Source organism: Aotus nancymaae, unplaced genomic scaffold (genome assembly GCF_030222135.1).
Source record: "Aotus nancymaae isolate 86718 unplaced genomic scaffold, 86718_ANA_hifiasm-v0.15.2.pri h1tg000122l, whole genome shotgun sequence".
NCBI classification, from domain to species: domain Eukaryota; kingdom Metazoa; phylum Chordata; class Mammalia; order Primates; family Aotidae; genus Aotus; species Aotus nancymaae.
In genome coordinates this window covers 2,449,615-2,470,502 of record NW_026988537.1, presented here as the reverse complement: position 1 = coordinate 2,470,502, position 20,888 = coordinate 2,449,615, and the positions used below count along the sequence as shown (strand labels likewise).

At 39.4% G+C, this 20,888-nt stretch overlaps 1 protein-coding gene and 1 non-coding gene across 4 annotated transcripts in view; both read right to left on the bottom strand.

Annotated features, from left to right (window-relative positions):
• LOC135272661 (neuroblastoma breakpoint family member 4-like) overlaps positions 1-20,888 on the bottom strand; it is a 387,040-nt gene that overhangs the window by 178,352 nt on the left and 187,800 nt on the right. The gene's annotated exons all lie outside the window — the stretch shown is intronic.
• Positions 12,257-12,358, bottom strand: LOC135272673 (small nucleolar RNA U13). Its single transcript, XR_010340673.1, has one exon. It is a non-coding gene; the product is annotated as a small nucleolar RNA U13 (small nucleolar RNA).

The following is a 20,888-nucleotide window of genomic DNA, read 5'->3' as shown; positions in this document are numbered from 1 at the left end:
GTACCACATGTGGTTTCAATGCTTGAGCAAATTAACACATCTCCTGGTACCTGGTATGCAGCCATTGACTTGGCAAATGCCTTTTTCTCCATTCCTGTCCATAAGGCCCACCAGAAGCAATTTGCCTTCAGCTCACAAGGCCAGCAATATACCTTTACTCTCCTACCTCAGGGGTATATTAACTCTCAAGCTTTGCATCATAATCTTATTCGGAGAGACCTTGATCGCTTTTTGCTCCCACAAGATATCACACTGGCCCATTACATTGATGACATTATGCTGATTGGATCCAGTGAGTAAGAAGTAGTAAACACACTGACTTATTGGTTAATTTATGTGCAAGAGAATGGGAAATAAATCTGACTAAAATTCAGGGACCTTCTACCTCAGTTAAAATTTCTAGGGGTTCAGTGGTGTGGGGCCTGTTGAGATATTCCTTCTAGCCAGGCATGGTGGTTCACGCCTGTAATCCCAGCACTTTGGGAGGCCGAGGCTGGTGGATCACGAGGTCAGGAGTTCGAGACCAGCCTGGCCAGCATGATGAAAACCTGTCTCTACTAAAAATATAAAAAATTAGCTGGGCGCAGTGGCACACACCTGTTGTCCCAGTCACTCAGGAGGCTGAGGCAGGAGAATCGCATGAACCCGGGAGGTGGACATTGCAGTGAGCCAAAATCACGCTACTGTACTCCAGACTGAGTGACAGCGCAAGACTTCATCTAAAAAAAAAAGAAGAGATATTCCTTCTAATGTGAAGGTTAAGTTGCTGCATTTGGCCCCTCCTATAACCAAGAGGCACAATGCCTAGTGGGCCTGTTGTGATTTTGGAGACAACACATTCCTTATTTGGGTGTGTTACTCCAGCCCATTTATCAAGTGACCTGAAAGGCTGCCAGTTTTCAGTGGGGTCCAGAACAGGAGAAGGCTCTGCAACAGGTCCAGGCTGCTGTGCAGGCTGCTCTGCCACTTGGGCCATAAGACCCAGCAGATCCAGTGGTGCTTGAGGTGTCAGTGGCTGATAGGGATGCTGTGTGGAGCCTTTGGCAGGCCCCCATAGGTGAATCACAGCAGAGGCTGCTAAGATTTTGGAGCAAGGTCCTGCCATCTTCTGCAGATGACTACTCTACTTTTGAGAGACAGCTCTTGGCCTGTTACTGGGCTTTGGTGGAAACTGAACGTTTATGGGTCATCAAGTCACCATGTGACCTGAACTGCCTATCATGAACTGGATGCTTTCTGACCCATCTAGCCATAAAGTGAGCTGTGCGCAGCAGCACTCCATCATCAAATGGAAGCAGTATACATGTGACCAGGCTCGAGCACGTCCTGAAGGCACAAGTAAGTTACATGAGGAAGTGGCTCAAATACCCATGGTCTCCACTCCTGCTACCCTGCCTTCTCTCACCCAGCCTGCACCAATGACCAATGAGGAGTTCCCTATGATCATTTGACAGAGGAAGAGCAGTGTAGGGCCTGGTTCACAGATGGTTCTGCACCATATGCAGGCACCACCCAAAAGTGGACAGCTGCAGCACTACAGGCCCTTTCTAGGACATCCTTGAAGGACAGCAGGGAAGGGAAATCTTCCCAGTGGGCAGAACTTTCAGCAGTGCACCTCTTTGTGCACTTGTGTAGAAGGAGAAATGACCAGATGTGCAATTATATATTGATTCATGGGCTGTAGCCAATGGTTTGGCTGGATGGTCAGGGACTTGGAAGAATCATGATTGGAATACTGGTGACAAAGAAATTTGGGGAAGAGGTATGTGAATAGACCTCTCCGAGTGGTCAAAAACTGTGAAGATATTTGTATCCCATGTGAGTGCTCACCAATGGTGACCTCAGCAGAGGAGGATTTTAATAATCAAGTGGATAGGATGACCCATTCTGTGGACACCACTCAGCCTCTTTCCCCAGCCACCCCTGTCATCGCCCAATGGGCCTATAAACAAAGTGACCATGGTGGCAGGGATAGAGGTTATGCATGGGCTCAGCAACATGGACTTCCACTCACCAAAACCGACCTGGCTACAGGCACTGCTGAGTGCCCAATTTCCCAGCAGCAGAGACCAACACTGAGCCCTCAATATTGCATCATTTTTTGGGGTGATCAGCCAGCTACCTGGTGGCAGGTTGATTATATTGGACCTCTTCCACCATGGAAAAAGCAGAGGTTTGTCCTCGCTGGAATAGACATTTAACTCTGGATATGGGTTTGCCTATCATGTATGCAGTGCTTCTACCAAGACAGCTATCCATGGACTCACGGAATGCCTTATCTACCATCATGGTGTTCCACACAGCATTGCCTCTGACCAAGGCACTTACTTTGTAGCTAAAGAAGTGCAGCAGAGGGCTCGTGTTCACGGAATTCACTGATCTTACCATATTCTCCATTATCCTGAAGCAGATGGATTAACAGAATGGTGGAATGGCCTTTTGAAGTCACAATGACAACACCAACTAGGCGATAATACTTTACAGATCTCCAGAAGGCCATGTATGTTCTCAATCAGTGTCCAATATATGGTACTGTTTCTCCCATAGCCAGGATTCATGGGTCCAGGAATCGAGGGGTGGAAGTGGAAGTGGCACCACTCACCATCACCCCTAGTGACCCACTAGCAAAATCATTGCTTCCTGTTCTCACAGCATTACATCTGCTGGCCTAGAGGTCTTAGTTCCAGAGGGAGAAATGCTGCCACCAGGAGACAACAACAATTCATAAACTAGAAGTTAAGATTGCCACCTGGACACTTTGGGCTCCTCCTACCTTTAAGTCAACAGGCTAAGAAGGGAATTATGGTATTGGCTGGAGTGCTTGACCCAGACCATCAACATGAAATCAGTCACTACTCTACAACAGAGGTAAGGAAGAGTATGCATGGAATACAGGAGATGTATTACGATGTCCTTAGTATTACCATGCCCTGTGATTAAGGTCAATGGGAAACTACAACAGTCCAATCCAGGCAGGACTACAAATGGCCCAGACCCTTCGGGAATGAGATTTGGGTCATTCCACCAGGGAACAAAACCACAACCTTCTGAGGTGCTTGCTGTAGGCAGAGGGAATAGAGAATAGGTAGATAGTCATCAATACCAGTTATGACCAGGTGACCAGCTGCAGAACGGGGACTGTAACTGTCATGAGGATTTCCTCCTTCTTTTGCTAAAAACATGTTTGTGCATGTATACACTTATACTAAGAAAATATATTTTATTTCCTTTTCCTTTATCATGTGGCATAAGATTTATTGACTTCATATCAGCATTTAGTAGTGCTAACTTTATATAATAGTATTTGGATTGGGGATTGGTGGGTTTCTGGTTGTATGAAGGATAGTTGTATTACGTTAAGTGTAATCACAATTTTTGTATTGTCTTTATTTGAAGGTTATGTATGATCTCAGGGATGTGTATGGGTTCGAGTTGACATAGGGTGAAATTGTGATGGTTAATAATGAGTGTCAACTTGACTGGATTGAAGGATACAAAGTATTGATCCTGTGTGTGTCTGTGAGGGTGTTGCCAAAAGAGATTAACATTTGAGTCAGTGGGCTGGGGAAGGCAGACCCACCCTTAATCTGGTGGGCACCATCTGATCAACTGCCAGAGAATATAAAGCAGGCAGAAAATCATGAAAAGGAGAGACTGGCCTAGCCTTCCAGTCTACATCTTTCTCCTGTGCTGGATGCTTCCTGCCCTTGAACATCGGACTCCAAACTCTTCAGTTTTGGGACTCGGATTGGCTCTCCTTGCTCCTCAGCTTGCAGACAGCCTATTGTGGGACCTTGTGATTGTGGAAGTTAATACTTAATAAACTTCCCTTTGTGTGTGTGTGTGTGTGTGTGTGTGTGTGTGTGTTTGTGTGTATCTTACTAGTTCTGTCCCTCTGGAAACCCCTGACTAATATAGCAGGTATTCACAACTGCTTTTTCAGACAAGCAAATAGACTTCAAAGAGGTTACATAACTTACTATAGGTTTTATACCTAACAAGAAAGGGTAATAAGACTTCAACTCAGGTGTCTTTATTATAAATTCTGTATCATTTCTAAATTCCTTCATCTTCATTTTTAGGCCAGAAGCTGCTATAAATCGTATACTTTTAGACCGTATGTTTTTCATTCTAGTTGCAAGGGTATTGAAGGTTAGGGTTATCACATCCCAACTCCAATGTCATTTTTAGTGTGTATATATAAAAGTTTATTCATTTAATTAAAACTTTTGTGTCTAAACTTGCTGAAGTTGTTCTGGGATGCAGTGAGTTTTGTAGGTTAAATTTTGTTAATGAGAGAACAACACAGCAGATGACAGAATTAATAAGTCCACCCCTCCACCCTCTGTCCCAGAACAGTTTAGAAAACAGTGCTGTGATGGTGAGCTGTCGAAGACGTAAGCATATAGAATAGAGCTTGAAGGAGATCACTTAGCTTCTACTTATAATTAGGAAAATGGTCAGCAATCCAGGTGAGAAATAGGCCCTACATTAAGCCATCCTCTGTGGGGATGATGACCTAAATTCCAGTTTATTTTTAGAAACACAATTGACAGGGATTAGTGACCCACTGTGAATGTGGAGTCGGGAGCGGTAGAGAAACGGATGCTTCACGTGGGAACCTGGGGACAAACAGCATAAGTGAAAACAAGGATTCCCAGCTTCCTTTTGCTCCTTTGGACAGAAGGCAGGTTTCATGTTAGTACTCTAGAAGGAAGCCATTTATGATTAGGACTGTTTTTAGATACATTATCTTGTGATTTGGTGAATTCCCCCAAAACTGGGAAGTGTTAAGTCAAAAACTAACCATCTACCAGGATTATTATTAGGTAGGAAATTGGGATAGATGTACAATCCTTTCAAGGTCTGAGCCTAAGTCTATGCCTTTGAATTTAAAGTGAAAGAGATGTTTCTAGGTGGCGAAAATCTAAAATCACTGAATTAAGCAATTGCAGTATTTCTATTATGTCATTGTTATGAATGTCAGCAAGGAAGCATTTAAACCCCATTACCTAGGAGACCTCTCTAGAGTGCTGCGGGAAGTCTGTCAACCCCAAATTTTATCTAGAGTAAAAATATCCTTCGGAAATTAAGGTGAAATATAGATGTTTTTAGATAAAAAGGAGAATTAATTACCAGAAGCCTTACGTTAATTGAAATTCTGATGGGAGGTCATTAGATAGAAGGAAAATAATCCCAGATGGAAATACAGAAATGAAGAAAAGGATGAAGACCTTTAGAAAAGGTCAATATAAATGAACATCGACTGTTACAAAACAATACTAACAATGAGAAGTGTAAAATTTACACAGCACCAAAATACATGATAGCCGTAATGGAAAAGGCGAAACACTGGAGTTAAAGTATCACTAAGTTCTAGCACTATCAGGAAAGTGCTGAAAACAGGAATTCGTATTAAATTTATCAAGATGTGTTTTGAAACATCAAAAAGAAGCCAAAAGAGGGGAAAATAGAACACTGGGGTGATTCAAAGAAAGGCAAGACTGAAGAAAAAAGGTAAATGAAACAGTGGGTTAAACAGAAAGTAAATAGTAGGATGGCAGGTATAAACCCGCTTAAATTAGGAATCACATTGAATGAAAATTGACCGAACATTCTGACCATTAACCTACTGTTGTTGGACTAGGAAAAAAACAAAATCTGTCTAGAAGAGACACACCTTAAATAAAGGTATCAACTTTTGCACAGTGCAGAGATGGAAAAGGATATACCTTGCAACCAATGGAAAAACTGGTATAGTCATACTAATGTAAGATAACACAGATTTTAAGTGAAGGAGAATTACTGGAGATAAAGAGGGATATTCCATAATGACAAATAAGTCAATCCACAAAAAAGATTTCAAAATTCAAAATAAGATCATTTCAAAATATATAAGGCAAAAATAGACAGCTAAAAGGAAAAATGGACAAATCCACAATCATAAAGTTTACTTTAACACACCTCTGAACAGACAAAAATAAAAATTAAACAAAAAAAAAAAAATCAAGATCACAGTTAACAAACTTACCTAATTGACATACAGAGAACGCTGTCAACCACGACAAAATTCATATTTCATTTAAGCTCATGCTTAAATTTTACCAAAATTGACAATAAGCAGGCCACACAGAAACCCTCAAAACATTTCAGAGGGTTGAAATTATTCAAAATATGCTCTCTGACCTTAGAGAAATTATGCTGGAAACCAGTTACAAAGATACCTAGAAAATCCTCAACTGCCTGGAGATTAAACAGAACACACTTCTAAATGATCCATGGCTCAAAGAAGAAATAAAAGACACTAGAAACTATTTCAAATTGAACGATAGTGAAGATGTGCCATGTCAAAAATTGGCTGCAGCTAAAGCAATGCTTGGAGAGAGATTCTTAGCCTTCATTACATGTCTTAGAAGGTTGAAAGGTTAAAATTCATTAAACTTTATCTTAAGAAGCAAGAAGAGGCTGGGTGCAGTGGCTCACGCCTGTAATCTCAGCACTTTGCGGGGCCGAGGTGGGTGGATCACCTGAGGTCGGGGTTTGAGACCAGCCTGGCCAACACAGTGAAACCCTGTCTCTACTAAAAATACAAAAATTAGCCAGGCATGGTGTCATGCACCTGTAATCCCAGCTACTCGGGAGGCTGAGGCAGGAAAATCGCTTGAACCCAGGAGGCAGAGGTTACAGTGAGCCAAGATCGCAACACTGCACTCCAGCCTGGGCACAGAGTGAGACTCCTGGAAAAAAAAAAAAAAAAAAAGCAAGAAGAATGGCAAATCGAAACTGAAGAACATAGAACAAAGGAAATAAAGATAAGACAGAAATCAGTAAAACAAAACAAAATTAAAGAAAAATAATAAAGCTGAAGATTGATTCTTTGAAGAGATTAAGAAAACTGATTAACCCTAGTAAGACTAATTAATAAAAACAAGGAAAAAATAACATCAAGAATGAAAATAATATTACTAGAGACTCTACAAACATTGAAAGATATGATGATACAATGAAGAACTTAACACCAATTTGAAAATTTGAATAAGAACAAAATTAAGAACAAAATAAACTGACAAAAAATCTGGAGAGTCCCCTTTTACTACTGGAAATTGAATCTGTTATTTAGACAATTCCACAAAGAAAATGTAAAGCCTCACCAGTGAATCCTTTCAAACATTTAAAGGAAGGCTTTACCCAATCTTCTGCAAATTATTCCAGTAAATAAAAAAAGAGAATACTTCCAAACTCTGTGAAGTTCATTCTCACCTTGATGCCAAAACCTGACAAAGACATCACAATATACAGAAAAGCAACTCACAGTACATTAAAATATTTGTGGCCAGGTGAGGTGGCTCACGCCTGTAATCCCAGCACTTTGGGAGGCTGAGGCAGGCAGATCACGAGGTCAGGAGATCAAGACAATCATGGCCAACATGGTGAAACCTCATCTCTACTAAAAATACAAAAATTAGCCAGGCGTGGTAGCACGTGCCTGTAGTCCTAGCTACCTGCGGGGCTGAGGCAGGAGAATTGCTTGAACCCAGGAGGTGGAGGTTACAGTGAGCCGAGATCACCCCATTGCACTCCAGCCTGGGCAGAAAAGTGAAACTCCATCTGAAAAAAAATTGTATATTACTACCAAGTAAGGTTACTTCTTTGTGTGAGCAAAAGTGGTTGAACATTTGAAAAATCAGTCAACGTAATTTGCCACATTAATTTTCTTAATGGGAGAAAAATATAGTTATCTCAATAAATAAATGCAAATTTATAAAAAAAATTTATAAAATCCAACAGCTATGTATGATTTTTAAAAGTACTCTTAGAAAACTGTAGATATGACTTCCCTAAACTAGCAGCTAAAAGGAAAAATGGACAAATCCACAATCATAAAGTTTAGATTGGAAAGGAAGAAATAAAATAGTCATTGTTTGCAAATGATATAATTATTACGTAAAAAATTTAAAAGCATTTATAACCTATTGGAATTATAATTGGTAGGCAAATTTAGAAAAAAACTGCTTAAAATTCAGTATTCAAAAGTCGCTTATATATTAACACCAATCAAATAGGAAATGGAATTTATGAAATGATATCATTTAAAATAACATTATAACATCAAATACCTAGGAAATCTAAGGAGAGATGTGTAGAAATGTACACCTGAAATACCCAAAATATTTTTGGCATAAATTAAATAACTTAATAAATGGAAGAATACATCATTTTTGTAGATTGAAAGGTGCAGTATTACAAAGATGGCAGTTCTCTTCCAAGTTGATATATACATTCAACCCAGGCTTATTTATTCTTGCTAAGTATTTTACAAATGTGCTTTGAGACATTTTGATATAGTCTGTCTCCTTTTTTTATATATATAAAGAATTTCTTTTTTTTTTTCGTTTTTCTTTTTTATATGAGAGAAAGAAAGAAAGAGAAAGAAAAAGAGGGCGAGAGAACAGGATTCTTGCTCTATTGCCCAGGCTGGAATGCAATTCAAAAATAGGTATCAAAAACCTCTTTTATGCCGATAATTGTGCTTAACAACGGAGACAGGAAGGAATAAGGGAAGAAAATAACAAACAGTCCACCAATATTTCATTTAAGTCTGTGAAATGCCATGCAAATGCTGAAGAGTGATTTACTTCCAATTATGTGGTCACTTTCAAAATAGGTATAATATGGTACTGAGAAAAATGTATGTTCTGTGGACCTGGGGTGGAGAATTCTGTAAATATTCACTAAGTTTACTTATTTCAGGTCTAAGTTCAAATCATAGATGTCCCTATTTTCTATGTCACTGATTAACAATGTAGTGTCAAAATCTCCTGCTATTATTGTGCGGGAGTCCAGGTCTCTTTATAAGTCATCAAGAACTTGTCTTATGTATCTGGGTGCTCCTGTATTGGGTGCGTATATATTTATAATCATCAACTCCTGTTGTTGCATTGATCCTTTTACCATTATGTAATGTCTTTCTTTGTTTCTTTTAGTCTGTCTTCTGATCCTCAGAGAGGCAGAGTAGGTTTTTTGAACTCTCTCTTAGTGGCTTCAAAGACATGCCATACAGCTAATAGGAGGAGGTAGCACCTGATCTATATCTCTTTGTTATAAGTTACTTTTTACTTTGACATTCTTTCTTTTTCAGTTTATACCACAGACTATTCCAGTCTTATTCTTCCTGGCTACATCCCTTACTCCTAGGATCTCAGCCCTTGGGAAAGACACCATCAGATTTAACTCACCTCTAAAATCCAAGTTTTTTTTTTTTAAAAAAACTATGCATGCTACATATTATAGAAATTTATTCATTTAAATAAATGCCTTGAATCTAAAGTTAGAAAAAATTTTCCACCCAGCAATGAGGTTTGCAGATTGATTGTCAGACTTTGTTGCCTCCTGCAAAACTAGCACCATTCAAGGGAGACCCTGGAGACGTGAACCTAAATATTTAACAGAATATTTGTAATTAGCTTTGTAAGAACAAAGTGCTTCTAGCTAGCTCCAGAAATTAATGCTTAATCTGGAGAAAGCCCTAAATTATTTTGGGATCCTGTAAGACTTCATGTGATAAAGACAAAAATTTTTCTAGCATGAGTGAGTTGAGTGGGTTGTGTAAGTTACACATTCTTTTGGTTATCCATTGAATAGGTCTTTTCTTTCCTCACCACTTTCCTCTCTTTTAAGTTAAGTTTGATGCTAAGAGGGATTTTTTTTTAAACTCATGCACTTATTGGGCTAAGCTTTTATCAGATAAGGCTCCTCATAAAATAATGTGTCCAGTACTGTTCAGAGCTTCCCCAATGTGACCAGGCTCCCTTGGAATTACATTGAAGTCGTCATTGGTCAGATTACATTTGAAGTATAATGTGTAACAATTAAAAGTATAATTTAAGAAGAATATAAACATATATCAGTTGGCAGTGATGATGGAGCGCTAAGAACTTCTTCAAGAAATGTAGAAGAACTATAAATAACAACATTTTAGTGACCTATTGTGAATGTGGAATTGGGAAAGGTGAGGCTAGAGTTGGACAAGGTAGGGAAGGACCAAAATCTGTAGACCAAGTCACATGATGACTGGGTGAAGACTGGAGATGCCTCTTCTGAAAAGAGGAAAATTGGGGACATGACAGCTGTCCTCAAATACTGCAAACAAATAGGGATTAAAATTAGATTATTTGTTTGCTCCTTTGGGGAAAGATAGGATCAAAAGCTAAGATTAATAGAGAGGCATATTTCTGCTTTATATAAAGGACTCATTTTGCAGTTAGAATCGTTCAAAAGGGAACATGCGACCTTGTGATCTGTCAGTCATTAGGAACACACTCAAAGCAAAAATGAGGTGACCACTGTCTTAGTCTGTTCTTGCTGCTATAACAAAATACCACAGCCTAGATAACTTACAGACAATAGAAATTTATGTGTCACAGTTCTGGAGGCTGAGAAGTCCAAGATCAAGGCACCAGCAGATTGGGTGTTTGGTGAGAGCTTGTTCTCTGCTTCCAAGATGGCGCCTTGCTGTTGTGTCCTCACATGGCAGAAGGGTGAATGCTATGTCTTCACATGATGAAAGGCAGAAGGATAAAAGGGGCTGATGGCTGCGTGAAGCCTCTTCTATAAGGGCATTAATCTCATTTGTGGGGATGATAATACCCTCATGACCTAATCACCTCCTAAAGGCCCCACCTCTTAATACTATCACATTGGCAATGAACTTTCCATGTATGAATTTTGGAGAGACGCATTCAGACCATGGCAATCACCTTAAGCATACTGTGAAGAAAAATTGTTTTGGGGAAAGGAAGTAAATACACCTCCTTCCCAGCTGGGCTGCTTTCAGACATGCTTTGATACACAAATACCCTTTGCTGACGTAGCTTACATCCAGTGGTCTCAACTCCCTGCCAGGACCACTGGGCTGTTGTTCTTGGTTTCCAGTCTCCTGTCCTACTAGAAACATAAATGTGATATTACCATTGGGTTGGACACAGAGTCCAACAAGCTAAACTTAGTTGCCCAAATAATATGCCCAAATCATGCCCAATTGTTCAGTCTGGATTTGCACCCAGTCTGGTTTGTATGTCTGTACTTATTTTGCTGTCCTATGATCTAGGGCTACTGATTAGGAATCATAATAAGAAATGTGATTTTCTAGTGTTTATTATATACTAAATAATTCTAAGCACTTTTCTTAGTAGATCATTTAGACCACACAGATACATATAGGAGTCTTTTTTCACAGATGAAGGCACATGGGACAGAGGGATTGCCTAGCCCAGTGCATAAGTGGCAGGCAGGTCTGAGCCGGGACCTAGGCAACTGGGCTTTAGAGTCTGTGCTCTTCTCCATTATGCTCTAAGGTTTTCCTCAGAAATATAAGAATATATGTTAGTGCTTTTAGTCCAACTGCAAGGAACTGAGTCCCTTAGAATGGTCTACAAATATATGGAGGACCTGGGGAAGCAAATCAAAAAAGCCTTGGAGCCTAGGGAAGAGGGGCCAGCAGTCCCAGGTGTGGAAGAAGGTGAGGCGAGGCAACGACCGAAAAGTGATTCTGATGGGCCCTGGTGCACAGGGCCGGCTGCAGCTCAAAGTCAGGACAGTGTCAAGGCACGGAGTTGTTGGATGTTTGTTAGCAGCGAACAGGAAGGTAGGAGAGTGGAGGGCTGGAACATTCCTGGAATTGGAATTTTTTAGGATAGACACAGCAAAAAAGTATAGAGTTTAAAGAACCAAGAGTTCTGAGTAAGAAAACATGGACCGTAGGTTCAGACTAGAGACTAAAGAAAATCTGGCAGCAGATGGGGGAAAATGGCATTTTTTAACTTAATAAAAGCATTCAGCCTTCATTTCACAGAATGGATGTTATACTTTATTAGCTGATCAGATATGGAGAGCACCTAAGTCATCTAATGTGATATGCTCTCACTGTGGGTTGAGTGTAACTCAAAAGCAAATTGAGTTGGCAAAATCCTTGAGATTCAGAGCACACATACATGTGGTTGGTGTGTAACATACATGTGGTTAGTGTCACTTTTCTGAGGTTAATTTTCCAGTGTTTGCCTACTAAAATCTTGATAGTCCTTTGACCCAGCTACTTCACTTCTTTGAACTTATCTTATGAAAACGCTCACGTTTTTGTAAACAGATCTTCAAGGAAGCAAGTTTTCTAAACACTAACTGGGTTTGAAGTCATTATGCTAATTTAAATACACACAACCATATATATATATATTTACTCGAAGTGTACCTTTCTTCCTCATGTCACATGGGCAATGTGCTGATGTTGTAACAAGGTTTGAGGGAGGCACATTTTACACGAGCGTGAAACCCCTATCATCATGCTTATGAACTACGATAGGTCCTCAAAATGTACCTTTCATATAACTTTAGTGATCTGTACTTCAGTCAAAAAGTCAACAGGTTTTCTTTCTGCTAAGCAGAAAGAAGCATTCAGTATTACCTATGTATCTTTTTAGACTGAGAATAATTTGTTTAAGAAATTATATAACCTATCATTTGAAAGTGATTTCATCTGTCCAGTCAGTCAGGCTTTCTTTGTCATACAAATTTGGTTTTGGTACATAAATTGACAACTCTTTTCCTTCTCTCCTTCTGTCTCTCTTTCTTTCTTGCTTGCTTTCGACATTATATGCCTATTCGAAGACCAAGAGCTCAAAACATTATTCCTCCCCGAAATGTCAAATGTCTGGGAAAAATTCCTAATCCACTTCTTCTGAAACCCAACTGTGAAGCCAGCCACCTTGAGTTCTATACTCAAAAGTCAAAGGTAAAGACTAGACCTGTAAGTTTGCCTGTATGTAAACGACTTCTTACAAGACCTCCTAATGAGAGTAATGGCAGAAATAGGGAAAATGAAAATTAAGACAACTTTTGCAAGTGTTATTCCAAAGAATCCAGAATATTTCCATTTTGCCCATGGTGAAACTAGCCAAGGAAGGTTAAGTCATTTGGATTGGTCAGGATGTCAACCTAGGCCAGTCCGGCTTCTCAGCCTGTGATTTTTCTGTTATCCGATGACATAATGTACACTGCAAGAAATGCTGATTTTAATAACATAGCTGCCTGTATTGGGAATTCATTAAGTCAGATACTGTTCTAAGCACTTTGCTTCTGTCTCTCGCTCAGCAAATTTTAGTGAGCTGTTTATTGATTTACAAGATTATGCATCTATGAACTCAGTCACACTGGTTATTAATTAAATATCCTTCAAGTTTGGTTTGTAAAAAATTAATTGACATTCATTCTTTTTTCGGAAGACACAAGGTTTTTAGCCTTGGATTAAGGTGTCTCAAAAAAACATTCAGGCCGGGCACAGTGGCTCATGCCTGTAATCCCAACAATTTGGGAGGCCAATGTGGGCAAATCACCTGAGGTCGGGAGTTTGAGACCAGCCTGACCAACATGGAGAAACCCCATCTCTACTAAAAATACAAAATTAGCCAGGTGTGGTGGCACATGCCTGTAATCCCAGCTATTCAGGAGGCTGAGGCAGGAGAATTGCTTGAACTTGGGAGGCAGAGGTTGCAGTGAGCCAAGATTGTACCATTGCACTCCAAGTCTGGGCAATAAGAGCGAAACTCCATCACAAAAAAAAAAAAAATCAGTAAAACTTTAGACCTTGCTCAGCTCCAAATTCTTGAACTGTTTTCAGAGTACTGAGAACATTACAGCCCAAACATGTAATGGCATTTTATAAGCCTCTTGAGCTCTGAGGACTAAGCTCTGATTTTTTTATCTTGTCCAAATTCCTATCTAAGGGGTCTGGGGAGTCATACCCTACAAAGCATAAATTCTCATCAGGCGGGTTTTATTTAACCCTATATATCATGATATATATTACTGTCCATTCTGATTCTGGCATAACATTATGAGACAAGGTAGAAAATCAAAAATATTTTACCCCTAAACATGTTTATTTGCCATATCTTGAAATGGTCCTGCAAAGCTGTCTTTTGTGGGGGGAAAATTTGCATCTGTAAAGAATCTCTATTAACATAGCTAGATCTTTTTCTTCCAGGCCCTTCCAGTCCTAAAAAGATTAACTGAAAGTCTAGCACCTCCTAAAGATCTGAATAGGAAACATTTGTCATCTATTGTCTCTAAGGCAGCCACTATAAGACTTCAAAAGAACCTTGGTCTCCACAATCTTTTATCTTAACCTGAACATTTCCCTTCTATGATCCCAGGTCTTTAGACAAACTGAACCAATCGTCAATCAGAAATGTTTAAAGTCACCTGCAGCCTGGAAGCCCCCTGCTTTAAGTTGTCCCGCCTTTCTAGACCAAACCAATGTATTTCTTAAATGTATGTGATTGATGTCTTATGTGTCCCTAAAATGTATAAAACCAAGCTGCGCCCCAACTACCTTAAGCACATGTTCCAAGGACCTCCTGAGGGCTGTGTCAGCCACCATGGTCACTCATATTTGGCTCAGAATAAATCTCTTCAAATATTTTGCAGAGTTTGACTCTTCATTGACGGCTCCTCCTGAGCCATATGCACATCATTAATTTTGTGTTTTGGGATTTATAAATACTAAATACTAATTTAAAATTTTAAAAGTTCTATTGATTTTCTGCTCCCATAAACTGGTCTATTTGAATCTATCTTCAGTAAAGTACAGTTGTCAAGGTGCTCGACAGAATCAGCAAGAAGCGACTTCACTTCCTGGAGTGGAACTAAGTGCTTAAGTAGAGAAACAGTGTTTCTGACTACCGTGGTTACAAACAAATCTCTCCAATATAAATTAGAGGGTGGTAAAAAGAGTTGACAGTTTTTTTTTTTTAACATTTGTCATCTTCTGTTAAATATAAGCTTTTATTTTCCAAATGACAATTAACAGGTTCATTTTTACTATTTTCTGTAGTAGCCAAAGCCTAACATCTAGATTTATATATTTTTATACCAGAATTTTCAATTTTACCAGTTTTTAGTAGTGATCATCAACTGGATTGCACAAAGAAGAAAATGTAATTTCTGCACAAGAAAGAAGGCACAAAGAAGAAGGCACTTTCTGAATCGTGTGGTTTGGTTAAAATCTCAGAGTATGTTGGTATTTTGTCTTTCAGGACTTGGGCATTGACATATGTAAATTATAAATTTCCAGTCAAATTCCGTGCTGACAACTTGACTATTTTATGTAACGGTGAAAGAAATTCAGAACTGAATTGAAGATTCAAAAATTAAAGTGTACGTACAACAAAACAGAAACATCAGAAGAAAGATGAACTATTGTTGTTTTAAAACTACTAAACCATACTCCAAATAATAGGACTTCTTAGGACCTCACAATTTAAAGACCAGCTTAACTGTATTTTTTTTTTTATAAAAAGGACACCATATAAAACTGTCGACAACCAAAAATATGGACACAAAAATAAATAAATAGTTGTGAGCTTTTTCACAGTTATATAAAACATTTAAAAATTGTCAAATATTTATGACATATTGATTACATATAACACACATAAGTATACATATATAGCTAAGTATCTTCATTTGTGGAGAGTGCACAAATCATTAAAAAGTACAGAGACCAGATTTACCTTAGCTTGCTTCTGGATAGTTCAGTAAGTCATGTTATTTGGAGTATGATATACGGTTTAGAGCAGGGGTCAGCCAACTATGGCCCATGGGCCAAATTAGGCCTGCCACTTGTTTTTGTAAAGTTGTAAATAAAACTAAAAACTGGGCAACAAGAGTGAAACTCTGTCTCAAAAAAAAAAGAAAAAAGTTTGCTGATCCTTGGATTTGATGAATGAGTCATACTGTGAGATAAATATTTCACTTACTGTTTCAATAAGTGTCTATTTTACATACAGGAATTCCCACAGCTGAGTTTTCACTAATGTGTCTAAAATAGAATATAAGATGGGCCAAAATAGCCTAACTATCCACATTAGTACATGTATATGCATATAATATTCACTGGTTACTAAATGTTGCTTTGTATGACCATGTCATAGCTATCGTTCTGTACATATATATAATGTTTGCAACCTATTTCAGGGACTCATGGCTCCTCTGAAATCATAGCCTCTTAGACTTTATTTGAGTCTGTGAGCCATATGCTTGGTTCTCAACACTCTGAGCCATACTTCCCTTGGCTGTGAGATGAAATTCATGTTACGGGAAGTTGTATCAGAGTTCTAAATGGCATTAAGAACTAGAGGGATGACTGGGTGGTGGCTCACGCCTGTAATACCAGCACTCTGGGAGGCCAAGGCTGGTGGATCACAAGGTGAGGAGTTCAAGAGCAGCCTGGCCAAGATGGTGAAACGCCATCTCTACTAAAAATACAAACATTAGCTGAGTGCCATGGTGGGTGCCTGTAATCCCAGCTACTCGGGAGGCTGAGGAAGGAGAATCGCTTGAACCCAGGAGGTGGAGGTTGCAGTGAGCTGAGATCACGCCACTGCACTCCAGCCTGGGTGACAAAGCGAGACTCTGTCTCCAAAAAAAAATAAAAAGAAGAACTAGAGGGATATGAATAGCTGCCCTCTTTGCCCTTAGGTCTTGTTTTCAGTCCTCACAATATGAAATGCAAAAAGAATCCTATTAGCTGTAGAACCCTAAAGAGAAATCATGGTGGCTAGCATTTACTGAGCTTCTGTGGTGCTGTGCACTCTACCTACATTCTCTTGTTTCATCTGTACAAGCTTAAGAAACAGGTTGGAGCATTATCCCTGCTTTACAAAAGAGAAAACTAAGGCTTCATTAAGACCCTTGTCCAAGATCACACAACCAGTAATTGACAGAGCCAGGACTCACACATAGAGTTGTCCAATTACAAAGTCAACGGTTTTCATCACTATCTTACTATTAAATAATCGGTGCTTGTATTTATGTACTTTAAAATACCTTCACATGAGGTAATGGATATGTTAATTAGCTTTCTTTTTTCCACATTGTATTCATAAATTATAGCATCACTTTGCACTCATAAACATATACAATTAGACATTATAATTATAGATATTATTGATTTACAATTAAAAACAACCCCCTTCACATGTCTTTTAACATAAGACCATTGAGCCAGAGAATATTATGGAATTAACTGGTAAACTGATGTCTCTGCTTCCCCTTACTGGCGGAGCTCAGTGGGAGCCTCACTCCTTGCTGCCACTCCTTCCTTCCTTCCGTCCTGCCGAGTTGCCCTTTTCTACTCCCCAGCACTCCCAACCTGCATACTCAGGTGAGTCACGAATCTTGCCTTTGCCTTTGAGTTTCTCTGGCTTTTCCTCCTCTGTCTGATCCTCAGCCTGTAGACATTTCCCAGGTTCTGAAGCCCAATAAACAAGAAAAGATGCTGATGTCCTACTGTGGAAATCACTAATTGGGAAGGTGACTTACTGCAAATGGGCAGAGAGAGAGGAGACTGATGGAAATGGGCAATGGCATGGAGCTCTAGGGGTCCGCCGACTGCCAGAAGTCTTCCTACTGGGGGTGCTGGGGACGTCTGTGAGAGACAGTGTCTGAGGGCTTGCAGATCTCTTCCAGGTAATCTGGCTTTGTGACTTGAAGACTCATTTAAAAAGACCTAAGGGCATTGGAAAATGTTTTATACGGGGCACATTTGGGCAATGAATATTTATGGATACAGGAATGCATACGGCATGTTTCCTGTGGTAAATTTTCAGTCTAGAAATCTCAAAAGCAAATGAAATAAGATCCTCCCTTTTTTAGTTTATTTACTTGAGAAATTGGTACTTTGGCTTCCTTAGACCTAGCTGGCCTCATGCCACTTATATTTGTAAACTCTGCGGTTTATTTCAGAAATGCATGGATGGTCCCGTAATATAAAATCTATAAATGTAATTTTATCTGAGCATGGAATGCATCGCAGCCTAAAAATTCTGCAGCATCCTTAATGAGCAAACAACACTGGCAGCATCCTGATAGAGAGAAATGTGACAAGAATGCTCACTGCTCCTACAATTCACTATTCAACACGATAGCTGAAATGTCAGCCAATACAATTAAACAAGAGAAAGAATGTAGAGGCAAAAAACTTGGAAAGGAGTAAACATAAAAACCCAAAGAGAATCACTGGCCAACTACAAACAATTAGAGAACTTAGGAAAATGCTGGTGTACACAAAGGGTCTCAAGTTGATGAGTAGCACCCAGCAGCCATCTTGAAACAGTCTCCCTGGCCCTCCTCTTGATAATGGTCTCCGTTGAGGTGTAACCACACAATTAACTGCTTTAGACTTTCTGATTTTCAAATGATATGTCTATCCTCCCAACTCTGAATATTCTCTTTAAGACCATGTCCTCAGATTACCCAAAAGAATCTTCCTGAACCATTATACAGAATATAGTAAGCTAATTAAGCATTTTTCCTAAGCAGGCTATTAAAAAAAAAAACTCAATGGAATTTTTGGCACGTTTATCATCTGAAAGCCACCAGCTGTACTCAGTTTGTCCCCTCTCTTGCGACAGTGCTGGTCCTACCTGAGACTTTTCTACTTGTGTGAATTGGGTCTTCTAAGCATTATCCAAGGAAAAGCAACTTTCCAGGGAAGGGTGGTTGCAGTAATCATTGTGCATATGTCTCTTGCAATAATACTTAAAATCAGATGGTGCTGACCCACTTAGAAGTAAGGATTAAAGAAATCTGCTTAGAATTGAATTGAGTCCACCACAGCAACTTGCCAAGAGAAATGCATTCCACAGAATGCCCTTCAGAGAACCTCTCATTAGCCAAACTGCAAACCTTTGATTTCTTTTCATTTGATATATAACTGTCTGGAATTCATTTAAACATGATGTGATGCATGTTCATATGTGTGTTCACAGCATATTAGTTTAGCCTTTTATTTTTCCTGGACAACATATGCAGTCTTATGTAGGACTTAGTCATTTGTAGCTCTAATCTAAATTTTAAAAGTTGTATATTTTTAATAGAAAGTATATATATTCTACATAATTGCTTTGCAAATTTGTATAGAGTTCCAACTACATCAGAATTTTGAAAAAGTAAAGCACTGCCTTTTAAACTGGAACCTTTTGCTGAGCCTTTAATTTAGTATTACAAAAAAATGAATAGCAGAATCTGTTTCTTCTCACCAACCAGATACAATAGAATCTGCCCAGAAATGTCACCTTGCTTTCCCTAACCTCTGTGAAGTTTGTATTTATTCTTCTGTCTATACATTTGTTTCTATCTCATATTTGATGTTATCTATAACTAATGTGTTTTCTTTTAAATGTGTTCTGACCACATGTCTTATTGCAAATGGATTTACATCAGTATATCTCCCATAGACTGAAAATTCTCAGAAGGGAAGGCTCTTTGTAGGATTTAACAAAGTGGTTTCTCATCTTGATTCTGCATTAAGATCACCTGGAGATATTTTATAAATTGAGTTGCCTGGATGCTTCTCCTGAAGGTTCCAATTCAGTGGGTGTATGGTAAGGCCCACTCTTCAGTATTCTCAAAAAACTTCACAGGTAGTTCTGACACACAGATAAAAGTTGAGAGGCACTCTTTTTTGATTTTGAGATGGGGTTTCACCCTGTCATCCAGGCTGGAGTGCAATGGCGCAATCTCGGCTCACTGCAACCTCCACCACCTGGGTTCAAACAATTCTCCTGCCTCAGCCTCCCGAGTAGTTGGGACTATAGGCGTCTGCAACCACACCTAGCTAATTTTTGTATTTTTAGTAGAGATGGGGTTTCACCATGTTGGCCAGGCTGGTCTTGAACTCCTGATCTGCCTGCTTTGGCCTCCCAAAGTGCTGGGATTACAGGTGTGGACCACCGAGCCTGGCCGAGAGGCACTCTTTTAATATCATGCTTAATTCTTATCAATAAGTACCCAGCATAATTGCCTGGCACATAGACAACCCTCAAAAACTGTTTACATAATTGGTAAACTGGCTTGAGATGAAGTTTTATGAGATGTCTTCCTTCACTGGAGCAGCCTTGGCAGTCATCGCATCAGGTAAGTCCAAAGATACTGAGTAAATAACATGCTGGCAAAGCCACAGCTGCACTTGCTTGAGTTGTGTCATTTGAGCCCACCACATTATTGACTTAACCCGGACAGGTCCAACCTATTATATATATTTTTTGTAAAGAGATTCTGTTACTAACAACCTAAGATTGCAGAAAGAATATGTCTTTGTTGTTATAAAACATTCTTTGTATTTATGAAGTCTTTTTCCTTGAGTTAAAAATGGATAAATAGGCCGGGTATGGTGGCTCACGCCTGTAATCCCAGCACTTTGGGAGGCTGAGGTGGGTGGATCACCTGAGGTCAGGAGTTCAAGACCAGCCTGACCAACATGGAGAAAACCCATCTCCACTAAAAATAAAAAAATAAAAATTAACCGTATGTGGTGGCGCATGCCTTTAGTCAGCTATTCGGGAGGATGAAGCAGGAGAATCGCTTGAACCCGGGAGGCAGAGGTTGCAGTGAGCCAAGATTGCGCCATTGCACTCCAGCATGGGCAACAAGAGCAAAACTCCATCTCAAATAACTCCCCTCACCCTAAAAAAGAAGAATAACTGTGCAGTCAAATGAGAGTGTCACATAAAAGATTTCAGAGCTGTTATATGATTCAACAAGTGAAAATTCCCCCAGATTTGCATGTTTGGTTTTGGTGTGTTATGTTTGGTGATGTAATGGAAGTCAGTGTTAATATTTTCTTGGTATAAACCAATTCCAATTTTCCTCCAGCAGTGATTAGTTTGTAGTGATCCTAAAGCTGTGAGAATTAACTGGACTTTGACAGGAGAGCCTGAAGGCAAACCCCAGCACTTAACAGTGGAAAACTGGTCTTTCTGATCTCCTCTGGAGTGCTTCTCAAATGACAGGTGCACCAGAGCCACCTGGAAACCCTGTTAAACATTCAGATTCCT